We start from the raw sequence: 5,631 nt of genomic DNA, 5'->3' as shown, positions 1-5,631 counted from the left end.
CACCTAAAGCAAAACAAAAAGTCTACAGCACTTGGTACTCCCAGGCGGTCTCCCTTCCAGGTACTAACCTGCCCTGACCTTGCTTAACTTCTGAGATCAGACGAGATTGTGTGCTTTCAGGGTGGTATGGCGGTCAGCATCACAATTACTGACTTTGGGGCTCTGACCTTTATTCATTATTCTTCAGTCCTGGCCATAGTAAGCAAGACAAGCCACCCTCATTCACCTGAAGCAAAACAAAAATCCTAAAGCACCTAGTATTCCCAGGCAGTCTCCCATCCAGGTACTAACCAGGCCCAACCATGCTTAACAACTGAGTTTAGATGAGATCAGGTGCTTTCATATTGGGGTGGACCTAGGCATGAAAAGTACTAGCTTCTTTTAGGTCTTTTTCATTCATCTTCAGTGCTGGCCATAGTGAGCGAGACAAGCGACCCCCTTTCACCTAAAGCAAAACAAAAATCCTACATCACCTTGTATTCCCAGGCTGGCCCCCATGCAGGAACCGCCCAGGACTGAGCCTGCTTTACTTCTGAGATCAGAGTAGATCAGGTGCTTTCATGGTGGTATGGCCGTAGGCATGAAAAGCACTGACTTTGGGGCTGTTAGCTTTTTTCATTCTTCTTCAGTGCTTACCATAGTAAGCGAGACAAGCCACCCTGATTCACCTAAAGAAAAGTAAAATGATTTTAGCACCTAGTATTTCCAGGCAGTCTCCCAACCAGGATCTAACCATGCCCGACCCTGCTTAACTTCTGGGATCAGACAAGATCAGGTGCTTTCAGGGTGGTGTGGCCATAGGCATGAAAAGCACTGAGTTTGGGTTCTTAGCTTTTTTTCATTCCTCTTCAGTGCTGGCCATAGTGAGCAAGACAAGCCACCCTTATTCACCTAATGCAATAAAAAAGCCTACATCACCTGGTACTCTCAGGCAGTCTTCCAAGCAGGTTCGAAGCAGGCCATATCCTGCTTTTCTGCTGAAATATGACGAGTTCAGGTGCTTTTTGGGTGGTATTGCCGTAGGCATGAAAAGTACTGACTTTGGAGCTTTTAGCTTTTTTCAATCTTCTCAGTGCTAGCCATAGTAAGCGAGAACAGCCACCTTCATTCACGTAAAGCAATACAAAAAGCCTACAGTACTGGGTATTTGCAGGCAGTCTCCCATTCAGGTACTATCCAGGCCCAACCCTGCCTAACTTCTGAGATCAGATGAGATTGGATGCTTTCAGGGTGGCACAGCAGCAGGCAAGAAAAGCACTGAGTTTGTGGCTCTTAGCTTGTTTTCATTCTTCTTCAGTGCTGGCCACAGTAAGTGAGACAAGCCACCGTCATTCACCTAAAGCAAAACAAAAAGCCTACAGCACCTGGTACTCCCAGGCAGTCTCCTACGCAGGTACTAACCAGGCCAGACCCTCCTTTACTTCTGAGATCAGACGAGATCTGGTACTCTCAGTGTGGTATGGCAGAAGGAAAGAAAAACACTGACTTTGGGGCTCTTAGCTTTTTTCATTCTTCAGTGCTGGCCATAGTAAGCAAGACAAGACACCCTCATTCACCTAAAACAAAACAAGAATCCTACAGCACCTGGTATTTCCAGGCTTCAAGTTTTCAAGTTTCAAAAGACCTTTATTCGAATTTCATGAAATTCATAAAAGTACCACAATAAAAACATATTAAAAACATACATTTGAACAGCAAAGACAGGTATAAAATCATGAATTTTAAAAACTGAAGCATTTCTCATAAGACGATTATCAAGGGCTTTCCATGGTTTTACGTACACATATTATGATTCTCAAAAAAGTGGTAGTGCGAAAGATTAATTCATCTGTATCCAGGGACAATAACATTAAGTAAGATTCCCCTAACAAAAGGGGTCTATGTTTTCTAAAATACGTGGTTAAAAACCAGTTAATATATTTTAGATAAAATTTGCAGAAGAATAGAAAGTGCAAATCATTCTGTTTGCTAATACCATCACATGGGCATGGATTATACACATTTGTATGCTGGTAGCCCAGGGGAAATCCCAACAAGAATTTTATGGAGCCTGCCCTTAACCGGAACAGTAGTGATCTCTCCCAGTTTGTCATCGGTAAAGTGAGGTATTGTGCAAGATTACTCCTACTTAGATCATTTTTCTGGTAAATCATAACAGTTGATTTGAGTGCTTCTCTGTCCATTCGGTCTGAACTATAAAGTGCGTACAGTGCTTGTCTGACCTCAATTTTATCGTTAGGTTCGATCTTACTGGGGTCGGAGAAAAGATCTTCCCGGTTCACATCGCTCAATGTTTTTGAGACATCCGCGAGCCAGGGAATTGACATGCCATGGTCACATTTAAGACAGTCTTTTATTATATTTTGGGTTAAGGTTGCTGAGTCATTTCTCCAGATCCTTAACCAGAAGAGAACTGGTCTAGATCTGATGAAGTCACATACGTAGGGGAGGTTAAGTTCCTCGTGGATAAATTCAGCAGAGGAGATTGGGGCACCCAGGATTTTCCTACAAAATCAAGTTTCTTCACGCTGAATACCGGGGCTTTTTCCCGATCCCCAAACCTCTGCCCCAATGTGGCTACGGGTAGACACTGTAACTTAAAAAAAATTTAAATAGCTCTAGTGGCACCTATTTTCTTAGGTCGGGACAAACTCAAGATAGAATTGTTGGCTTTCGAGAACTTGCTCATGGCGTGGGCCTTATGCCCACTCCATGAGCCGTTCGCAGCGAAAACCAAGCCAAGATAGGGAAATGAAGTTACAGATTCTAATCTATCTGTCCCTATATGTATAGTGTTGAGTTTGCATTTCCCGGGGCCACATGGCATAATAAAAGATTTTTTTAAATTGACACGCAGGTCTAGGCCCTCCATGTGTTGGACAAAGCCTCTAACAAGTAGGCGGAGGGCGTTAGGCGTTCGTCCCATCAAGACCGCGTCGTCAGCGTATAATAAAACTGGTAATGGAAGCCCCTGGATAGTTGGTACATCACTAGTCACTCGTTTTAAGGCCTTGGCCAGGCCGTTAATGTAGATGATAAATAACAGGGGTGCTAAGACGCACCCCTGTCTTACCCCTCTACCTATTTTGATGGGTCCCGATACTTCTCCGCCCGCCCCAATCCTGACTTGCGCTTTGAGGTCGGTGTGAAGGTATGCCAGGAAATTAACAAGGGCCTCATCCAGTCCATAATTCAGAAGAATTGCCCATAGTTTGGATCTGTTCACTAGGTCAAAAGCGGATGAGAGATCAATGAATGCAAGGTAGATAGGGGACGATCGGGCAATGCTACACTTATCGATGATCAGTTTTAGATTCAAGCATTGCTCGACAGTCCCCACCCTGCTTCTGAATCCCCTCTGGCACGGGTCCAACAGGCTCGTGTCCTCAGTCCACTCTACCACCCTGTTATATATTACCCGTCCCAAGATTTTTAGGGTGTTATCCAGCAGAGAGATCGGACGATAGTTCACTGGGTCCGATCTCTCCCCTTTCTTAAAGATTGGGACTATAATACGAGTGGCCCAGGTATTGGGCATAGGGACTGTGGGGAGGCTGTTAAAAACATTAAGAAGGATTGGTGCCCATAGGTCTGGACTATGCTTAATTACATCTATGGGTAGGCCATCCGGGCCTGGCGCCTTGTTTCCAAGGCTCTCTTTAATGGCTATCACCACCTCGTGGAGATCTATTTTTAGGCCGTGAAGCTGGCCACAGGGAGGGCCGGGCTGTGTCTTTGGATGGGGCAGCATATATTTTGGAGAAATGGGCCTCCCAGGAGTCGCTGGATATGTTGCAACTAGCTGGGGTTAGTTGTTTGCCCATTTCGCGCGTTTTTTTAACAGCTGACCAGAAGACTCCGCTGTTTTTCAAATTAGCGCTATGGACCAACGTCTCCCATTGTTCTGTTAATAGAGTGGCCTTCCTTTCAGCTATCTTTAATTTATCAAATTTCCTGGCTGCCTGAACCTCAGCTAGGCACCTAGGTTTAGTAGTTAGTGCCCTGCGCAGCTCCCTATTTGCTAGTGAGCAGGCAGAGTTGAACCACCTAGGTTCTTTCCGCTCTTTTGGTAATGGTACTGACAGGCAGTCTTTTATTGCTGAACGCAGTTTACAAAAATCACCAATTATCCTGTGGCAGTCCCCATCCATAATTAGGCAAGAAGTGATTAAGTTGGGGTGTGCCCTAGTTACACTTTCTAATACAGCCCCACTATCAACTCCCCTCCATTTGAGGCGCAGGCCATCGCCTGTAGGTGTGATGTCTCTTGCCCCGTTTATTTTTTCATAGACCTTATTACAACCTAGTTTTAGTATCACATTGAGGGGCTTTGGGGCTCTTAGCTTTTTTCATTCTTCAGTGCTGGCAATAGTAAGCAAGACAAGACACCCTCATTCACCTAAAACAAAACAAGAATCCTACAGCACCTGGTATTTCCAGGCATTCTCTCATCCAGGTAATAACAAATCCCAACTCTGCTTAACTTCTGAGATCAGACAAGATCTAGTGCTTTCAGGGTGGAATGGCAGAATGGAAGAAAAACACTGACATTGGGGCTCCAGGCTTTTTTCATTCTTCTTCAGTGCTGGCCATAGTAAGCGAGACAAGCCACCCTTATTCACCTAAAGCCACAAAAAAAAGCCTACCTCACCTGGTACTCCCAGGCAGTCTCCCATCCAGGTAGGAACCAGGCCCTACACTGCTTAACTTCTATGACAACATGTGCTTTCAGGGTGGTATGACAGTAGGCATGAAAAGCAAGGCTTTGGGGCTCTTAGCTTTTTTAATTCTTCTTCTGTGCTGGCCATAGTAAGCAAGACAAGCCATCCTCATTCACCTAAAGGAAAACAAAAATGGCCTTCATCACCTGATATTCCCAGGTGGTCCCCCATCCAGGTACGAACCTGGCTCTTCACTGCTTAACTTCTGACATCAGACGATATCACATGCTTTCAGGCCGGTATGTCAGTAGGCATGAAAAGCACTGAGTTTGGGGCTCGTAGCTTTATTCATTCTTCAGTGCTGGCCATAGCAAGTGAGACAAGCCTCCCTCATTCACCTAAAGCACAACGAACAATAAAACAAAGGGCCTACAGCAATTGTTATTCCCAGGCGGTTCCCCATCCAGGTAAGAACCAGGCTAAACCATGAATAACTTCTGTTTTTAGACGTGATCAGGTGCTTTTAGGGTGGTAAGGCAGTAGGCATGAAAAGCACTAACTTTTGGGGTTTCTCATATTTTTTCATTCCTCTTCAGTGCTGGCCATTTTTTCATTCTTCTTCAGTGCTGGCCATAGTAACCTAGACAAGCCACCCTCTTTCACCTAAAGCAAAACAAATATCAAAAAGGAATCCTCCAGCATCTGGTATTCCCAGGCGGTCTCCCATCCTGACACTAACCAGGCCTGACCTTCTTAACTTCGGAGATCAGGTGAGATCAGGTGCTTTCAGGGTGGTATGGCCATAGGCATGAAAAGCACTGACTTTGGGGGTCTATGCTTTTTTCATTCTTTCTCAGTGCTGGCCATAGTAAGCAAGACTAGCCACTGTCATTCACCAAAAGAAAGAAAAAAACCACAGCACCTGGTATTCTCAGGCCATCTCCCAGCCAGGTACGAACCAGGCCCTAAC

At 45.1% G+C, this 5,631-nt stretch overlaps 2 pseudogenes; both read right to left on the bottom strand.

Moving 5' to 3' along the window:
- Positions 1-242: 242 nt before the first annotated feature.
- Positions 243-361, bottom strand: LOC147727898 (5S ribosomal RNA; annotated as a pseudogene).
- A 991-nt stretch (positions 362-1,352) lies between these two features.
- Positions 1,353-1,471, bottom strand: LOC147727897 (5S ribosomal RNA; annotated as a pseudogene).
- Between the last annotated feature and the right edge of the window lie 4,160 nt (positions 1,472-5,631).

Source organism: Lissotriton vulgaris, chromosome 3_1 (genome assembly GCF_964263255.1).
Source record: "Lissotriton vulgaris chromosome 3_1, aLisVul1.2, whole genome shotgun sequence".
Classification (NCBI taxonomy): Eukaryota; Metazoa; Chordata; class Amphibia; order Caudata; family Salamandridae; genus Lissotriton; species Lissotriton vulgaris.
The sequence above is the reverse complement of the archived record's forward strand: the minus strand, read 5'-3'. Positions and strand labels throughout refer to the sequence as shown.